General features: G+C 35.1%; 1 long non-coding RNA gene across 1 annotated transcript in view; it reads left to right on the top strand.

The window, feature by feature from the left end:
* The first annotated feature begins 14,238 nt into the window (after positions 1-14,238).
* The window catches only part of LOC125148145 (uncharacterized), a 45,579-nt gene continuing 39,534 nt past the window's right edge, over positions 14,239-20,283 (top strand). The window contains exon 1 of the long non-coding RNA XR_007145435.1: positions 14,239-14,317. This is a non-coding gene — a long non-coding RNA (uncharacterized LOC125148145). The remainder of the gene's footprint in view (positions 14,318-20,283) is intronic.

Below are 20,283 nucleotides of genomic sequence, written 5' to 3'. Positions count from 1 at the left end.
GCTGGAATAACAGATACATTTAGGACATTCCATCCTAAAACAGCAGCATACACATTCTTTCCAAGTGCACACGGGACATTCTCCAGTATAGATCATATATTAGGTCACAAATCAGGCCTCAACAAATACAAAAATACTGAGATCACACCATGCATATTTTCTGACCACAATGCCATGAAATTTGAAGTCAACCACAAGGAGAAAATAGGAAGACCACAAACACATGGAGGTTACAACACATGCTACTAAACAATGAATGGGTCACCCAGGAATTCAAAGAAGAAATTAAAAAGTACATGGAAACAAATGAAAATGAAAACAAAGGTCCAAAATCTTTGAGATACAGCAAAAGCACTTCTAAGAGAGAAGGACACAGCAATACAGGCCTACCTTAAGAAGTAGGAAAAACCCTGGGGTGCCTGGGTGGCTCAGTCTGTTAAGCATCCAATTCTTGGTTTCAGCTCAGGTCATGATCTCATGGTTCATGGATTCAAGTCCCGTATCAGGCTCTGTGCTGACTGTGTGGAGCCTGCTTAGGATTCTCTCAAACTTCTCTCTCTCTCCCCACCCCCCCCCCACTCACACTGTCTCTCTCTCTCTCTCTCAAAATAAATAAATAAATTTAAAAAAATACTTTATAAGAAGAAAAATCCCAAATAAACAACTTAACCTTACATCTAAGGTAGCTACAAAAAGAACAATAAATGAAGCCTAAAGCCAGCAGAGTAAAGAAAAAAGTAAAGATTACAGCAGACATAAATGATATACAAAGTAAAAAACAAACAAACAAACAAACAAAAAAACAAGAGAACAGATCAATGAAACCATGAGCTGGTTCTTTGAAAGAATTAATAAAATTGATAAACCTCTAGCTAGACATGTCAAAAAGAAAAGAGAAAGGACCTAAATAAATAAACACAAATGAGAGAGGAAAAATAACAACCAACACTACAGACATACAAGCAATTAGAAGAGAATATTATGAAAAACTATATGCCAACAACTTGGAGAACCCGGAAGAAATGGATAAATTCCTAGAAACTTATAAACCACGAAAACTAAAACATGAAGAAATAGAAAACCTGAATATACTTATAACCAGCAAAGAAACTGAAACAATAATCAAAAATCTCCCAACAAACCAAAGCAGGACCAGATGGCTTCACAGGTGAATTCTACCAAACATTTAGAGAAGAGTTAATACCTATTCTTCTCAAACTATTCCAAAAAAAGAAAAGAAAAGAAAAGAAAACTTCCAAATTCATTGTTTGTGGCCAAGATTACCCTAATACCAAATCCAAATAAAGGCACTACTAAAGAAGAGAACTATAGGTCAATATTCCTAAAGAACATGGATGCAAAAATTCTCAATAAAATACTAAGCAAACTGAATCCAACAGTACATTAAAAGAATCATTCACTGTGATAATGTGGGATTTATTCCTGGTATGCAAGGGTGGTTCAATATGTGCAAATTAAACATTTTTTTTTAATGTTTATTTATTTTTGAGAGACAGAGAGAATGAGAACACAAGCAGGGGAGGGGCAGAGAGAGAGAGAAAGAGAGAGAGAGAGAGAGAGAGAGAGAGAGAGAGAGAGAGACAGAATCAGAAGCAGGCTCAAGGCTCTGACCTGTTAGCAGACAGCCCAACACAGGGCTCTAACCCACTAACAATGAGATCATGACCTGAGCCAAAGTCAAACCCTGAACAGACTGAGCCACCCAGGTGCCCCCACTGCAAAGTAATCAATGTAATATACCACATTAATAAAATAAAGGATAAGATCCATATGATCATTTCAATAGATGCTTTATAAAAAGCATTTGACAAAGTACACCATCAATTCCTGGTGAAAACAATCCTCAACAAACTAGGATTAGACAGAACGTACATTGACATAATAAAGGCCATCTATCAAAAACCCACATCTAATATCATCCTCAATGGAGAAAAACTGAGAGCTTTTCCTCTATAAATAGGAACAAGATAGGGATGTCCACTCTCACCACTGTTACTGAACATAATACTGGAAGTCCTAGCCACAGCAATCAAACAACAAAAAGTAATAAAAGGCATCCACATTGCCAAGGAGGAAGTCAAACTCTCACTAACTCCGGATAACGTAATACTCTACACAGAGAACCGAAAAGACTCCATCAAAATATTTCTAGAAATGATGCATTAATTCAGTCACAGGATACAAAATCAACATACAGAAATCTGCTGCATTTCTATGCACCAATAATGAAGAGAAGAAAGAGAAATCAAGGAATCAAACCCATTTATAATTGCACCAAAAACCATAAGATGCCTAGGAATAAACCTAACTTAAAGAGGTAGCAAAGAATTTGTACGCTGAAAACTATAAAACACTGATAAAAGAAATTGAAAATGACACAAATAAATGGAAAAACATTCCATGCTCATGGATTGGAAGAAAAAATACTGTTAAAATGTCTATAGTACCCAAAGCGATCTACACATCTAATGCAACCTCTATTAAAGTGTCAAAAGTATTTTTTCACAGAGCTAGAACAAACAATCCTAAAATTTGTATGGAACTACAAAAGACCCAAGCAACCTTGAAAAAGAAAAACAAAACTGGAGGCATCACAATTCCAGACTTCAAGTTATATTGCAAAGCTGTAATGATCAAGACAGTATGATACTTGCACAAAAATATACATATAGATCAATAGAACAGAATAAAAAAATCCAGAAATGAACATAGAACTCGATGGCCACTTAATCTTCTTGAAAGCAGGAAATACTATCCAATGGAAAAAAAGATAGTCTCCTCAACAAATGGTGTGGGGGAAACTGGACAAAACATGCAAAAGAATGAAACTGAAACACTTTCTTATACTATACACGAAAATAAACTCAAGATGTATTGAAGACCTAAATGTGAGACAGGAAACCATCAAAATCTTAGAGGAGAACACTCTGACCTTGGCTGTAGCAACTTCTTACTAGATATGTCTCTGAGGCAAGGGAAATGAAAGTAAAAATAAACTATAGGGACTTCATCAAAATAAAAAGCCACTGCACAGCAAAGGAAACAATCAACAAAACTAAATGGTAACCTACCCAATGGGAGAAGATATTTTTAAATGACATATCTGATAAAGGGTTAGTATCCAAAGATATATGAAAAACATCAAACTCAACATTAAAAAATCAAATATTCCAGTTAAAAACTTGGCAGAATAACTGTACATTTTTTCCAAAGAAGGCATCCAGATGGCTAACAGACATATGAAAAATTGTTCCACATCACTCTTCATCGGGGAAATACAAATCAAAACCACAGTGAGATATTACCTCACACGTATCAGAATGGCTAAAATTAACAACACAGAAACAAAATGTGTGGACAGAGTGTGCAGAAAGGGAAACCCTCTTATAATGTTGCTGGGAATGAAAACTGGTGTACCCACACTGCAAAACCTTATGGAGATTCCTCAAAAAGTTAAAATAGAACTACCCTATGATCCAGCAATTGCACTACCAGGTATTTACCCAAAGGATATAAAAATACTAATTCAGAGGACTACAGTGCACCTTGATATTTATAGCAGCATTATCAACAATAGCCAAATTATGGAAAGATCCCAAATGTCCATTGACTGATGAAGGGATAAAGAAGATGTGGTGCGAATACAAAATGGAATATTAGTCATAAAAAATGAAATCTTGCCACTTGCAATGATGTGGATGGAGGTACGTGTATTATGCTAAGTGAAAGAAGTCAGTCAGACAAAGACAAATACCATATGATTTCACTCATATGTGAAACTTAAGAAACAAAACAAACTAGGGAGGCAAACTAAGAAACAGACTCTTAACTACAAAGAACAAACTGATGGTTACCAGAGGGGAGGTGGGTGAGAAGATAGGTTAAATAGGTGATGTCAATTAAGGAGGGCACTTGTGATGAGCCTCGGGTGTGGTATTGTGTTGAAATCACTAGATTATACAACAGAAATTAATATAACATTGGATGTTAACTAGCTGGAATTTAAATAAAAACTTAAAAAAAATAGAATTTGTCTGTGAAGCCATCTGGTCCTGGACTATTGTTTGTTGGGAATTTTTTTTATTACTGATTCCATGTTCTTTGCTGGTAATTGGTCTGTTCGAATTTTCCATTTTTCCCTGCACCAGTTTTGGTAATTTATGTGTTTCTCAGAGTTTGTTATGTGTTTCTCAGAGACTGTCCAATTTGATGGCATACAATATTTCATAATATTCTCTTAAAATCGTTTGTATTCCTGTGGTGTTCGTTGTTATTTCTTCTCATTTGTGATTTTGTTTGAGTCCTTTTTCTTCTTCTCCTCCCCCTCCTCCTCCTCCTCCTCCTCCTCCTCCTTTGTCTCTACCTCCACCCCCTTTCTTTTTTATCCCCCCTAAGTGAGTCTGGGTAAAAGTTTATCAATTTTGTTGATCTTTTCAAAGAACCAGCTCCTGGTTTCATTGATCTGGTCTATTGATTTTTAGTTTCTATTTCATTTATTTCTGTCTAGTCTTCATTATTTCATTCCTTCTGCTGTTTGGGTGTTTTGTTTTTCTTCTTTTCCTAGCTCCTTTATGTGTAAAGTTAGATTGTTTATTTGAGATTTTTATTGCTTCTTGAGGTAGACCTGTATTTCTATAAATGTTCCCCTTAGTGTAACTTTTGCTGCATCACAAAGATTTTGGATCAAGTGTTTTTCATTTTAATTTGTTTCCATGTTTCCATTTTTAATTTCTTCTTTGACATCTTGATTGATCCATTCACTCATTGTTCAGTGGCATGTTATTTCAGCTCCATGTATTTTGTGGTCCAGATTTTTTCTTGTGGTTGATTTCTAGTTTCACAGTGGTCTGGTCAGAAAAGAGGCTGGTATATCTTCAGTCTTTCTGAATTTGTTAAGGATTGTCTTGTGGCCTAATATGGGGTCTATTCTGGACAATGTTCCACGTGCACTTGAAAAGGATGTGTATGCTGATGTTTTAGTATTGAACGTTCTGAATAAATCTATTAAATCCATCTGGTCATTCAAAGCCACTGTTTCCTTGCTGATTCTCTGTTTGGATGATCTGTCCATTTATGTAAGTAGAGTGATAAAGCCCTGGCATTATTGTATTGCTAATGATTAGTTCTTTCATGTTTGTTATTACTGCTTTATATACGTGAGTATCTCCATGTTGGATGCATAAATACTTAGAATTAGTTGTATCTTTTTGTTGGATTGTCTCTTCTATTATTATATAGTGCCCTTCTTTGACTCTTGTTTTAAAGTCTATTTTGTTTGATATAAACATTGCTACTCCAGCTTTCTTTTGACATCAATTTGCATGATTAATGTTCCCCATCCTCTCACTTACAATCTGTAGGTGTCTATAGGTCTGAAAAGAGTCTCTTGTAAGAAACAGGTAAGTGGTTCTTTTTTTTTTTTCTAGCCACTTTGTCACCCTATGTCGTTTCATTGTTTAGTCCATTTACTTCAAAGTAATTACTGATAGATATGTATTTATTGCCATTTTATTATTTTTTGTGTGTGTGTGTTTTTTGTTTTTGTTTTTGTTTTTGTTTTTTTTTTTTTAGTTTTTCTCTGTTCCTTTCTTCTCTTGTTCTCTTTTATGTTTGCTGGCTTTTTTTAGTGGTACACTTAGATTCCATTCTCTTTATTCTTTGCATATCTATTACTTTTTTTTATTTGTGGTTACCATCTGGTTTGTATATAACATCTTCTGCATATAGCATTCTATATGAAGTTGATGGTCACTTAAGCTTAAAATTAAGCTTCTTTCTTCCTCTTCCTCATCCTACACCTCCTCCAAGTTTTAGGTATATAGTGTCATTATTTATGCCCTTTTTATATTTTGAAACCCTTAATTAACTTTTACAGATAGGCTTATTTTTAGTGTATTTTGTTTCCAATTTTTTATACTCTTATTTATGGTCTTACCTTTAAGACCTTTAAGAACTCTACTCAAAGAGTTCCTTTTAATATTTCTTGCAGCCTAGTTAAGTGGTCATAGACTCCTTTAGTTTTGTTTGTCTGAGAAATTCTTTATCTTTCCTTTTATTCTGAATGATAGCCTTGCTGGATAAAGTATTCTTGGCTGCAGATTTATTCTTTTCAGCACTTTGAATATATCATGCCTCTCTCTCCCTTCTGGCCTGCAAAGTTTCTGCTGAAAAATCAGCTGATAGCCTCATGGATTTCCCTTGTGTGTAACTGTCTTCTTTTCTCTTTCTGCATGTAAAATGTTTGCTTTATCACTAATTTTTGTCATTTTAATTACTATGTGTCTTGGTGTGGACCTGCTTGGGTTGAGTTTTTTGGGGGGATCTGTGCCTCTTGGATCTGGATGTCTGTTTCCAACCCCAGATTAAGGAAGTTTTCATGTTTTATTTTTTTTAATGACTTTTCTGCCCCCTTTTCTCTGTTCTTCTTCTGGGATCCCTATAATGCACATGTTGTTACACTTGATGGAATCACTGAGTCCCCTAAGTCTATTTTCATTTTACATATTTTTTTTCTCTCACCTACTCAGTTTGATTAGTATCCATTACTCTGTCTTCCAGATCATTAATTCATTCTTCTGCTTCCTCTAGCCTGCTACTTATTCCCTCATTTTTTTTCTTTAATCTCTTTGTTAAGGATCTCACTGATGCCCTCCACTCTTTTCTCAAGTCCAGTGAATATCTTTATGAGCATTCCTTTTAATTCTCTATCTGACATATTACTTGTATCCATTTTGCTTTGGTCTCTTGCTGTGATTATGTCCTGTTCTTTCACTTGAGACAAATTCCTCTCTCTTCTCATTTGGTCTAACTATCTGTGTCTGTTCCTGTAGGAAAGTCAGTTACATATCCTGTTCTTGAAAGTAATGGCTTTATGAAGAAGAGGTCCTATAGTACCCTGTAGTGCAGTGTTCCCTATTCCTCAGGACCTAGCAGTCCAGGGAGTATCTCCTCTGTGTGCTGTGTGTGCCCTGCTGTGGAGACCTGGCCACTTTTTCCTTCAGTCTAGTCATATGTAGAGGCTCTCTTTGCCTGTTGTGGTCAGTGTTTGGTCCCTGGCTGAGTGGGGCACATTTTAATAAGGTATGCACTGGTCTGCTTGCAAAATGAGACCACCAAAACTTTTTCTGCCACCAGAACTACTTCAATGTGGCAATTTCTCTACCTTCAGTTGTGGAGTTTGTTCTGCCAGTCTTTGGGTTGTTTTCTGAATTAGTTAGCTTATGTGAGTGTTATATTTTATCCATGGGGCAAGTGAGCTGAAGGTCCTCCTTCTCTGCCATATTCCCAGACTTCCCCGATTATGAGCTTTGATGAAATACTCTGATTCATTGTGGGGACCCCCATCTCAGCATTGTTAAGCCTTTTCTTCTTAAAATGATGAGATACTCCATTCCAAAGTATTTTATCATCCTATTTCAGTTATATAACCTTTGTTTACAGTCTTATAGAAATCAAATAACAAAGGATATAGGGTCTCCATATTTACCATGTAAACTTTCACTTTATCCTCATTTCTTGTATGTAATGTGTACCTTTCATTTTTCCTTTTGCTCTCAGTCTAGAGACCTGTCTATGCTCTTCAGATAAATCTCAATAATAAATATTTATAATATTTCAGGATACATCATGGTAGTTATTTAGGTTTCAAAGAGGGATAGGATGTGGGTCTTGTAAACAGAACTTAAAATAATGCCCATGTTATTAGCTCATTATCAAGGTCCTGAATTCTAGCAATTCCTGGGCCTTTGGGGGGATTCTATGGGGTACACAATTTGACTTTACCCATTGCCACATTAGAATCCAACTTTTTGGGACATGCTAAATCAATCATAGTCATCAGCTTCTTTCTGGATTTCCAAAGTGGTATTGCTATTCTCTCTTCTTGTACTCTGTCATTGTCAAAATAAGCATCTTATTTTTTTTTCTCTCATGTTAGTGGGGTTTCATGAGGGAAATGGTATAAATGTGTTGGTTCAAAACACTATTTTAAACCAAAAGTCTCAACCAAACATAATTTTTTTTAACATTTATTTATTATTGAGACAGAGAAACACAGAGCGTGACAGGGGAGAGGCAGAGAGAGGGAGAGACACAGAATATGAAGCAGGCTCCAGGCTCTGAGCTGTCAGCACAGAGCCTGATGCTGGCTCAAGCCCATAAACCAAGAGATCATGATCTGAGCTGAAGTCGGACGCTTAACCGACTGAGCCACCCAGCCATCTCTCAACCCAACTTATCTTAGAAAAATATCCCACCATATTGGCAAAAGTGTTCAGTGTCTTAAACTCAGAGAAATGGTGTGGTTGTAGTTATGCATTTCCCAGAGTGCCAAGTGGGGCAGCAGGAAATATCATCATTTCAAAGATGCACCCTTCCCCCAAAACTCTATTTATTTGATCTGTTAACCTGTAATGTTTCCCAGAAGCCCTAGTAAATGCAGAGTTCATAGATCTCTTCATATCAAAAGAATCAGTTCAGAGGGGAAAAGCTTCAGGTACCAAATAGTGATTAAACCTGGTATCATACAATACTAATGTCTTGATTGAAATTATGAGACACCAGCTGTTGGCTTTAATTGTATTTCTCATAAATGCAATAGTATACATTAATATCCCTGCAATATAAAATGGTACAAGATGTAGGACAGCACTGACAGTGAATATATATATGCATGGAATTTGGATGTTTTTTATTCAGTGCAAACAGATACTTCCTGTTAATTAAGTACATGTGATGTATTTCTTAAGTAACTTTATGTTGTGGTCACTATGAATGTTTTTAAATCATACATTTTAGAAGAACTTTAAATATTTTGTTAATAGGATTTCTTACCACAGGACTGAAAAGTAAAACTGAATTCTACTTAAATGATCTTTAAATTCCTGTCCAATTCTATCAAATAGCAGCTATTTCAGTGGGAAGAAAAAAAAAAAATCTCGAGTCTATTTTTTCCCTCAGCACTTAAACCAACATCTGTTTGAACTTACTAAATTTCACTTTAAATTGACTTATCAGATTTCATGAAAACAGCAAAACACACTTTTCCAATCTTCAGTCCACAGGGGTCAGACTTTCAAAGTATACTTGTTTCCAGCTGCCAATAAGTATTAAGTCAGCAAGAAGCCAAGTAACAAAGATGAAATAAATGCTGCTTTTTTGAGTATTGTTTTCTAGTAGGATCTATACTGGATCTCCTATCTATTAAAATAAATAATAAAAGATAAACAAAAAGTGGCTAAACACAAATTTCCCACTGTTTCCCACTGTTTTAAGAAACTAAATGCAGTTGCTATAGTGCAAAGTTTTTACAAACTGAAAACAACACCAGTTTAATGATACTATAATTAATCTTTATAAAGGAAGAATTATAATAAAAATATCAATTACAACTATAGGAAATAAGCAATCTCTTCAGCAGGATTCTACTTTATTGCCTTTGATGATTACAACAGATTATAAACATGATTCAATTTAAATAACAGGTAAATAAACCAAATATTAGCAATTTGTACCATCCATAAATAGTTGGATGTTCTAACAAAGTTGCAGGATATAGAACAAGTTCAAAAGTAAGGCTTTTCAAAAATTTAATACTATCAACTTGCTGACTCTATCCTTGGTATAGATATTAATGATAAAATCCTTTGTTTTGCTCTGCTCTTTACCTGTCTTTGTTGGGGTTTTAATATTCACCTTTATTAATTTTATACTGAATGCACATACAAGGCGTTCTGGATCAAAGACAGATCACTGTACACCTAAAAATAATGACCACACGATTCCTCATATCCCAATTCTTACCCCGAAGGTGATGCAATGAAAGCCAGGTCAGATATCCTACACACATAAATTTTAAGTCTACACTACTGGTAAGGAATGGAGAAAATTGAGTTTTATCTGCTTATCTATAGGAAAAAGAGGCAGTTACTCTCTTCACCCCAAAAAGGAGGGAGAAACCCTTGCTTTTTGGAGACTGGATGGAAAGGATCTTGAGATCTCACTCTAAACTTTTGGGATGTAAATACATGTCTCCAAGGTCGAGATAAACCCACTGTCTCTGGATTTTCTGACTTATAAATTTCTCCAACATCCTGAGCCTTGTCTTCCCTTGAGATATAAGTATATACCTCTGGAGTTAGGAAAATCTGTCTGGAGTTCTCTCACTACGTATACAGTTGTGAATGAACTTTCCACATCTTGCTCTTAACCCAGCCTCCCAAGATTGCAGCAAAATTTATTCAAAAAGTCCCAAGTCTACAGAAACACAAAAATATTTCCTCATATCTCACACTCTTGCTAGCTCCAATTATTTGCACTATGGACTTTCTTTGAGGATTACCTGTAGTATTTCTCACATAAGTAATAAACAGGCATATTTAACTCTTCCCTTAGAAAATTAATATGTTATACATGACATATTTATATCATTCATATCATTAAGAAAAAGTAATTTTTAACCTAACAAATAAAATTAAGTCATTATCTTATTTTACCTTATAGGATTTCCAGACTTCAGAAAGAAATTCATGAAATAATGAATAATGTTACTAAAGAGACCTTTCTAAACTTCCACCATCAGGTTTCTCTCACTTTGAATCAGCTTTTTTTTTTTTCCTTTCACATGCATTTGACAATGACATGCCACTTTTTCTTTATTATAATTAACTTATTTCTGAATTTGTCATAACTATGACATTTTTGGAACAACTAGCATATCCTTACTTTAATTAAGACTTGAAAGATTGTTCATGTTCTTTGTAACAGTTCATTTCATGATCTTTTTCAAATTTCCATGTGTCTAAAAGTTATATTTTCTAAGTTTCATAAAACCAAATTTACATTTAACTACAATTCTTTCTGCAGAAAAAAAGGTAATCCTTTAAAAGCATGGTTTAGTCTAGCTTTAAATGTAGAGTTATAGGATTATGTCAAATATATAAAATGGAGCATTTATATTAAATGCCATGTATTTCTTCATAATGCTACCCAAGCTAATCGAGAGTGACTACCTCTAATTTGTGATTTAGCAAACTAAACCAGATTAGTCTTTGAGAAGAACTGAGTGCCAAAATTAAGAAAAAAATAAAAATCATACAGTTTATCAGAAAAGGTTATATTTCACAGAAGACAAAGAAGATACTGAATTATGCAGTCTATAGAAAACAATAGATCTCTGGCTATGACTTATGCAAATTTATCTATCTTACTTCAAATTTTATCTTTAGACACAACATTTGAAAACAATTAAGGGCCTTGATGTGTATTTAATTTGTCTGATTCTAATGCCTTATATAAATATACCAGTTGAAAATAATACCTTTCCAGTGGAATCAAAAACATAGACTCAGATAAGTTTTATATGCCATACATCTATTATGTAAATGTGATCATGATGGGAAACTACACGTAGAAACAAGGAATAATATAAGTCAATATAGCAAATCAAGTATAATACATAATCCCAAAATAAATTAAATATAAAAGTTTGCTTTTTCCCAAATGAATGGTACACTGATATTTATTCATGTAAAATGAAGATATCTTAGTTTTCAAGGAAGACATACACAAACACTTAACTTCTATTAAATAGAGACTTGTAAGGATGCTGGGGATCTAAGGGAGGAAGCAAACACAAAGTCTCTCAAGAAACAGAATATTTTATGAGTGCAAATTCTTAATGTATCTAATCTTAGAGGAACTCTGATGACTTAAGAACCACCTAAATAAATAAATAAATAAATAAATAAATAAATAAACACACAAATAAATAAATACAGAACTCTAGTAGCTGTGTTTTCCGACACAGGCATCAACCACTCCCTAGACTTGACCCATCACTATGGTGATAAATCAGTTTTTGTCTCTGACTGATCTAGTCTTTCTGCCCACCAACTGTTCCTTTGGGCAAAATGTTTGATACATTTTTTTCATATCATTTACAAAAAATCATTTAAAGTCTTGAGGTACAAGATTATTTCCCAAATTTATTTTAACTCAAAGATATGTTAATCATTTGTTAATATAAATTCATCAACATTATCACAAATGTAGATTTGTAATCATTATCAACTTAATGACTACCATTAAAAAGCCTGAAATCTTTCTGGGACCCTTAGTTCCTAGTTCTCTAGTAACTGAAAGAAACAACTCATTTTGTATTTTGGTTTTTGTTTTTATTTTTCCCAAAAAGTATTTAAACTTACTCTTCAAGGAGCGTAAAATTCCTTGCTCACAAAGCTCATTCCACATGTCAGGTGAGAGAAAAGTACATTCTGAAAACATTATTACCATAAAATTTCAGAAGAGGTATGTGCTGATTATTCCTTAGGATATACAAAATTTTACATCTTCTTTCTAATTAAGTTTGCCTGACCTTATATTGATAATTAGTAGTAACAATATACCAAAAATATGTCTCTAATTATCCATGTTACAAAATGCACGCACCTTCAAACATTTTGGGTGTTGTTTTTTTTCCCAGTCACTACTGAGTTTATCCTTACAGGTTTATAGCATCAGCATATCTGTAAACAATCAACCTATGGTCAGTTGTTCTAAAACCTCCTGATTCTCTCTTGTCTGTCCCTGCTGTTGTTTTTCCAAGAATCTGACAGTAATAAAAAGTTACACTGGCATTGTAAATTTCTTCAGCCTTTCATTAGAAATTATCTTAGCAAGTGTGGTAAGATAGGGTCAGCAGCAATTTTTAAATAACACATTTTCACATAATTTACACCAGAAGCTTCTGAAATTTATGCAGTCGGTACTCTGAATATTAACATTCACATTCAATATTCATTTCATTAAGGTATATTCTACTTGATTTTGTGCTCCATGTACAGTCAGTAGCTCAGGCTCACTTCCTGGTTATTGAGTCCACTCATTCAACACATAATCCGAATCTTAATTTTGTTTTTTGTTTTCTTTTGATGTTTCCATTGGATCAGTTTTTTCTCTTTTTTTAAATTTGGTTTTGGTTATCATGGTCACTGAGAAACTTTAACAACTTGTTTTTCTGTTTCCTTAAGAGATATGAAGTCATATTTCCCATACCACATTCTTTAGATATTTCAGTTAGATACTCCATTTATAAAAATCTTCTAAAAGACTTGCAATGATCAGATAAACAGATGTGGGCAACAACCCTATTTTATGTACTACTGATGAGTACAAATGTTTCCTTTACCCTTTTACTATAACACCTTGGGAGGACGGGGTAGTGGGAGCTGTAACACCTAGTTACTTGTTTATATTTTCCCAGTGCAACTGAACTCACAGTCACCAAAAAATAATAAAGGTAATAAAATATCTGTGAACAGCAAATGGAAGAAGTATAACTGTGTACACTCCACTCCAGTTCTGATGCCCACTGAGTTTTAGTACCAAACTTAAAAGAATAAAAATGTACTACAGAGCTTTTCAGATTGTGGAGTGGCTCTCATATTTATGAGGCAGGGAATATAATTACTATCTCTATTTTACAGATGAAGAAACCAATATGGAAAAATTCAGTAAATTCTTTTTCTCATGCAAACAGTATAAGCAATAGAGACAAGCTTCAAACTCATGCAGTCTGGCTCCACGGACCCTATTCTAGACAGACTATGTCTCTCTGGCCATCTCAACTTCTTTATCATGTTCCTTAAGTTGTTCTTTTTAGACATTCTGACTGGTGTGAGGTGGTATCTTATTGTGGTTTTGATGTGTAGTTCCCTGATGATGAGCAATGCTGAGCGTCTTTTCATATGTCTGTTAACAATCTGGATGTCTTCTTTGGAAAAGTGTCTGTTCATGTCTTGCCAATTTCTTCATGGGCTTATTTGTTTTTTTGGATGTTTTTTGATAAGTTCTTTACAGATTTTAGATACTAACCCTTTATTTGATATGTCATTTGCAAATATCTTCTCCCATTCCATTGGTTGCCTTTTAGTTTTGCTGATTGTTTCCTTTGCTATGCCCTCTAACATAGCTGTTCAAACAAGAATTCAAACAGGGAGAATTACTATTCATTTTCTGATATCCAATATAAAACTGTTGAATCCCCAGCAAGGTATTAGTTTTGAAAGATGTTTAATTCCATTATATTCCCTCTTTAAAGAGACAGACTACAGGACTAGACTATAGAGTTCTATTATAGCCCCAGAATCGAAAAAAGGAAAAGATGAAATGTAGAGATGGAAACCCCAAAGCTCTCCTCTTATGCCTGGTCTTTATTGTAGAGAGAAGAGGAAAGAAAGGAACAGCAAGGTCAGATTTCCCTCTCACCCTGGGGCTGAGCTTCCAGGTATGCCAAAAGGTAGGGAGATTTATTCTATAACATACAGATAGGTATGGGACAGTATAAAACTTTAGGTCTAATGGCAGACTTGACTGGATTTGGTAGGGGAGCCTGTAAGCTTTTGAAAAACAAACAAACAAACAAAAAAAAAAACCAACAGTGGCTATTTCACACATGACCTGAGGCAATGGCGCACCAACCATGGTACAACAGGTGAAATGAAAGGAATGTTCCTAAATTTTCAGTGCCCATATAGAGCAAAAGACCTACAAGTAACAAACTATTCAGTAAAGAAATTAAGAGGTGTTGGGAGGCCCATGAACCCTCAGAAGCCTGGAGATAGTGTGAAGAGCTTTAAAATGGGAGTCAATGCCTGGACCATCCAAATGTCCTTCAATAGTTGAATGGATAAACAAACTGCAGTCTACCTTTTAGTTACTAAAATTCTTTCTTTCCTGTATCACTTCTCTTACCGCTTTACTAAGCTACAAGACTTGTCTCTCAATCTATGCTTATCCACTCTTCAGTAGCTCAAATTCTCTCTGCCTCTGTATTTTATTAAAGCCCCATTAATTGCAACATTCAATGAATTAGCAAGAATCACTTTCATCCCTCATTGCCACCTGCACAATATTTTACGTGGCCATGACTGAATTGTTCTGGCTGCTACTTCTTCCCTCAACACAACTGATATGGCTGACACACTGATAGTTTACCTGATTTCCCAGCCGTCTGACTGTGATAACACAGCAGCCTCAGATCTGAACATAGATCTGAACACACATCAGAAGAAGAAAAATCACCTTATATCTCAAAGGACAAGAAATAAAGGTTTTCTTTCTTTTATTAATAGAAAAGCTTATATACCGTTACTAAGTAGCAAGCATTGGGTTGCCAAAGGGTCTTACTTTGTGAGACAACTGACTTTAGGATCCATACTTATTGCACCAACAAAATTAAAGTATGCTTTTAAGAGCATTAATTGTCAATTATCAAGGACTAATATGTTAAGATACAACGCATCTTAAAAAATTTATTGCCAGTTATCTGTATAACCTGTTATGAATATTGTATTGTCAAAGGTGCTCAAGTTCAATAAAGTGATATATTTAATTAGAAACAAATTTTTGATATTTCCAGAGGTTGGATCAAATATATATTATTTATTTTTCTCAATTGAAAATTTTGCATTTTCTACTTTCCCAGTATTTCTAAGTCAACAATTATTACACAGGAAAAAATTATAGTTTATTTAAAATTAAATATCAACATATTTTAAGGCTTAGCTATTATTGAATCAGTATTCAAATATTCAATACGTTGAAAACTGGAGTGTGTATATGAGCGAATAAATAGCCAGGAATAGACTAAACTATTGGTATGTTGCCAGTTACCAAGATTAAGGGAAAACTTAATCCAAAACTCAATAAATGTGGGGTTTTTTCATTATTTTTTTTCTAAATAAATAACTTCCTTAAAATCAAATTCCATATTTAAGGATGAATGAAGTTTAAATTTTTACAATTTTCAAAATGCAAGTATTTGTAAAAAGATTGTATTATAGCCATTAATGCATTATATACAAGTGTAACATATTGTTTTTAACTGGCATACATTTCCTCTTCCCTATATTGCTTGTTATTTGTTTCTGGTTGATACTTGAGAAACAGTGGGTACCTTTGCCTAAAAACCAAAGAACTTCTTATAAAATAAGTAATTGTAACATCCAAACCACTTTTTTTTTTTCAGAGTTCACTGTTGTTAAACTTCTTTGACAGCTTAAGATAGTCCAAAATGGAATCATTGCCCAGGAAAGGACTGTGATGCCTCCTCCCCTCTGCTCCCAAGGAAGAGTAGACCAGCACCAGGGGCCTTTTACAAGCTCAGTGTATTTCTGAGGTTGCAAAGCTCTCCTGTCCAACACACTGACACTATTGGTAAGTTCAGGCTCTCCCAGGCACTGGACTATTAAATACAGAGCTGTGACTTCTAGGATGTCATGACTACAGTGCTGTGGGTCAACCTTAGCTGAGTCTGAACCTTGTTTACTTGTTTTAAAACTCAATTTTGCTTTACTAAAAACATGTTTCCATTCAATCTCACACAATACAGAGATACACAATTTTTGTATGTTCACTATTGACTTTTAGGACGTCAACAGTGTTCCTCAAACCCTCAAACCCATTCCTCTCAGAGTAATTAAAATTAACAGGATGGGTGAGAGGGGGTCTTTTTCCTTCCTTCCCCTTCCTGCACTATTCAAACCACTGATGTCAGCAGAGAGCCCATCTCAGCAGGTGTTGGACACTGTCTCCATCTGTACAATGCTGATTCTTTCCAATAGCAATTCTACCCAGAGCAACACAGTCCCTATTTCTCTTTCCTCAAGTTTTCTTCTGTGAAAGACACTTACGTTGCATCAATGTTATCTCTCGTGGGCAAATTCTAAAAAGCCCTGACAGTGGGGTTGGGGTACATGGAAGGGGTAGCTGCTTATTTTCTACTTGTCAGCAAGACATTGGCCAAAGACTTTGCCAGGAATGTTTTTAGAAGCAAATATTCATAAGATGGCAGGTCTTAGCACCTACTCCAATTGATAGGAAGGAATATTTAAGAGTAAAATATTGAGTTTAGGAAACTAGAAGATTATGACCCCAGACAGGCTAGCCATGATAAAAGAGAATATTCTCCCAAGATGAGGTTATAAGTGTGGAGTCACTGATAATATTACTAATATAAATAGGATTTTGTTTTTACCACAAGCTGATAATCATATCTGTGAACTCTAATTCTGCCCCATAATAAAGATACTGGGAAATTTTCTTGACACACAACTCATTGAAAAATAAAAAAATTAAAATAATTTTTAAAAATATGCAAGGGGCGCCTGGGTGGCGCAGTCGGTTAAGCATCTGACTTCAGCCAGGTCACGATCTTGCGGTCCGTGAGTTCGAGCCCCGCGTCAGGCTCTGGGCTGATGACTCAGAGCCTGGAGCCTGTTTCCGATTCTGTGTCTCCCTCTCTCTCTGCCCCTCCCCCGTTCATGCTCTGTCTCTCTCTGTCCCAAAAATAAATAAACGTTGAAAAAAAAAATAATTAAAAATATGCAAGTACAGTATAATAAGTTGAAAAAGGATACATACATGGAATCAGAGAGACCAAGTTCAAATCCCAATTTTACTGACTACTCAGAATGAGACTTGAGCCATTCACTTAAACTCTATAAGCTCAGATTCTTGGTCAATAAAATGTGAGCATGAGTGACAATCCTGAACATTTTTTATAATGTTTAAATGAGATATTCAGCTTTTAAAATAATGTATTAGTTTTCTTATCTCTTTTTCTGATCACACTGTACTTCAAAATAATTAGCACATTTTTTTTCCATTTCATGTGACATCAATAAGGAAAAGCAAAACAATACTTACGTCACATTTATAATAACACTTAATATTAGATGCTTAATAATTATATAATAAATTTTAACAGCAGAGTTGGAGCCAGAATTACCTGGATACACCTGCCATATTTATCAATGAGAACCTTAACTCCTTTGGTTCAGATTCACTCACAATCTTAAGCAACACTGTTGCTTTTAGCTTGAGGCTAAAAGCACCCAGAGCACTGAACCAGAGTTGCAAATCTTATAAAATGCCATTAAGACCAAAATCCATGTAAAATCAAGAAGTTATTTGTACAAGTACTCCCAATACCAAGATAGAAGTCAAGATGATTTTTAGAGAGGACTAAAATGTTCCCACACAGTCGGGGATTTTAGACTTCAGCTCAGATTTGGGCTGGCTCAGAGGAAAATGTGTCATATGTTCAGTGACCTTCAAAACACACACACACACACACACACACACACACACACACACACATACACACACACACACACACACACATACACACAAACCACTGTGCCTTCTTCATTTAGCAAGGGGGCGGAATTTTATTAAGGTTATCTCTTAATCCTTTGAGTTCCAACAAGTGGTGGGAAACATGGAGAGAACCAAGACCATGGAGAAAGCCCAGCTGGAATCAGGCTCTCCATCCCCACTCACACATGCACACATACGGTCTCATGTCAACCTGAGATAGGAAATAGATCTGTTGTCTGACCTGTTGGCTTTATCTGCAGGTGTAAGGGAAAGGGTGGTTAGAAAGAAGAGAAACAGTGTGACAAATAACTGCTATACATTGCTTTTTAAAAGTATTCTTAATAAATAGGGGAGGAAAGTAACTACAAGTTTAAATGTAGATGGATTTTTGCCTTTTTTGGCTCGATGGTTTTAATTCGATATCTGAGATGAAATTTATATAGCCAACAAACAATAAAATCAAGAACACAGGAGACTGAAGAAAGTTCAAGCTTGGTGAGGAAGAGGATCAATCAATTGATCAATCAATAGATAGATGATAAATAGATATATAGATAAATACATGATAGATGATAGATGATAGACAATAGACGATGGATAGATAGATAGATAGATAGATAGATAATAGATAATATAGAGATACCCACAAATCTGCTATTTTCTTCTACTGGACTTTTTATCACCACCCCCAATTTTGTTCAGCTAAAAGATGCTGACACAACACCTAAATTTGTATTGCACAATAAATACCCTTTCAAAGGGTATTTATTATATTTATCGTTTAAAGGGAGATACTTAAAACATTCATAGTGAAAAAATATAGATATAAAATTAAAATAACAATGTCCTTCTGTAATAAAGACACTTGCTTTTCCTATGGTTCTTCTATAATTCCCTTTTTAGTTTCTTGGATGGATGGATGGATGGATGGATAGATGGATGATGTACTACAACAGTAACCAGATTATATTTTCTAAGTTTGAACTCCCACTTACAGCATTGTGGGACCTCTACTCCCAATAGGTTTCCAAAGTTCCCAGGGACCTCTCACACAGGTGTCCATGTTGCTCTGCCTCCCTTCCTGTTATAATGGAAGACTTGTTGATGTGCCTACTTACGAACTTCTACTTATGTGCTATACTCCATCCACTCTGACTTTGCTCTACTATATAAACAGGTTTTTCTTCTTGACCAGATTATTCTTATCAGTGTAACAACATACCATATTTTTTTTCTCATCTAAATGAATGGCTATTCAATCAATCAATCAATCAATCAATCAACCAATCTACTTTCTTTATTGCTACTCCCTTCATTTCTCTGCATAACAAATTCTTTGTGTGTTCTTTTACTGGTTGAGGATGATGGTGGGCCTATCCCTCTTGTCTTCCCCCACCTTTCCTGCCCCTGCTGACACTCCTGCATGGCCTCTTTAACTCAAGGGGTGGAGAGACCATCATCTGCCACTGCTAATGTGTGAAAGGTTCTGCCCTATTCTCTTTCCATGCTCAGAGTACAGTGTGTCTGTGATACAGTTCTGCTCCTAAGGTCGACCTTTTGGGTCCCTAGGTTCCTAGGCCACTGATCTATTGATGGCCTTGTCCCTTGCTCTTAACACCAGGATCTCCCTCCAATGCCCTTCTCTCTTTCAATGACCTCCAACAGTCCCCTCCCTGAAGTAAGGAATATCTCCTACACACTCCACTTTGATCAAAGAATACTATCAGATGCTCCAAAGAGAAAACAATATTCTGGTGAAATAAATTTTGCTATATGTATATTTTTCTTTCTTCATGGCTCTGGAAAAAGTTTTTGCCCCATTAGGGAATTGAGGCATTGGATCTGAAGTATAAACTATTTAGTATACACTGTTCTATTTAAAGTTACTGGTTCTCTGTTGCATGGGCTCATCCTTCTTACATCAAGCCAGTCTACCTTATTTTCCCTGAAGATAAAGATCTTCACAAGAGTATCCTTCATGGACTTATACCTCATGGTCTCCTCCATAGGTGCTTAAACACATCGAATTTCCAGGATATGAGTTTCAAGACTATATGCTCCTACTGTTTGGGGTCTTAGTATCATCAAATACCAATATACCTG

The sequence above is a fragment of the Prionailurus viverrinus genome, chromosome D2 (assembly GCF_022837055.1).
Source record: "Prionailurus viverrinus isolate Anna chromosome D2, UM_Priviv_1.0, whole genome shotgun sequence".
Classification (NCBI taxonomy): Eukaryota; Metazoa; Chordata; class Mammalia; order Carnivora; family Felidae; genus Prionailurus; species Prionailurus viverrinus.
The sequence above is the reverse complement of the archived record's forward strand: the minus strand, read 5'-3'. Positions and strand labels throughout refer to the sequence as shown.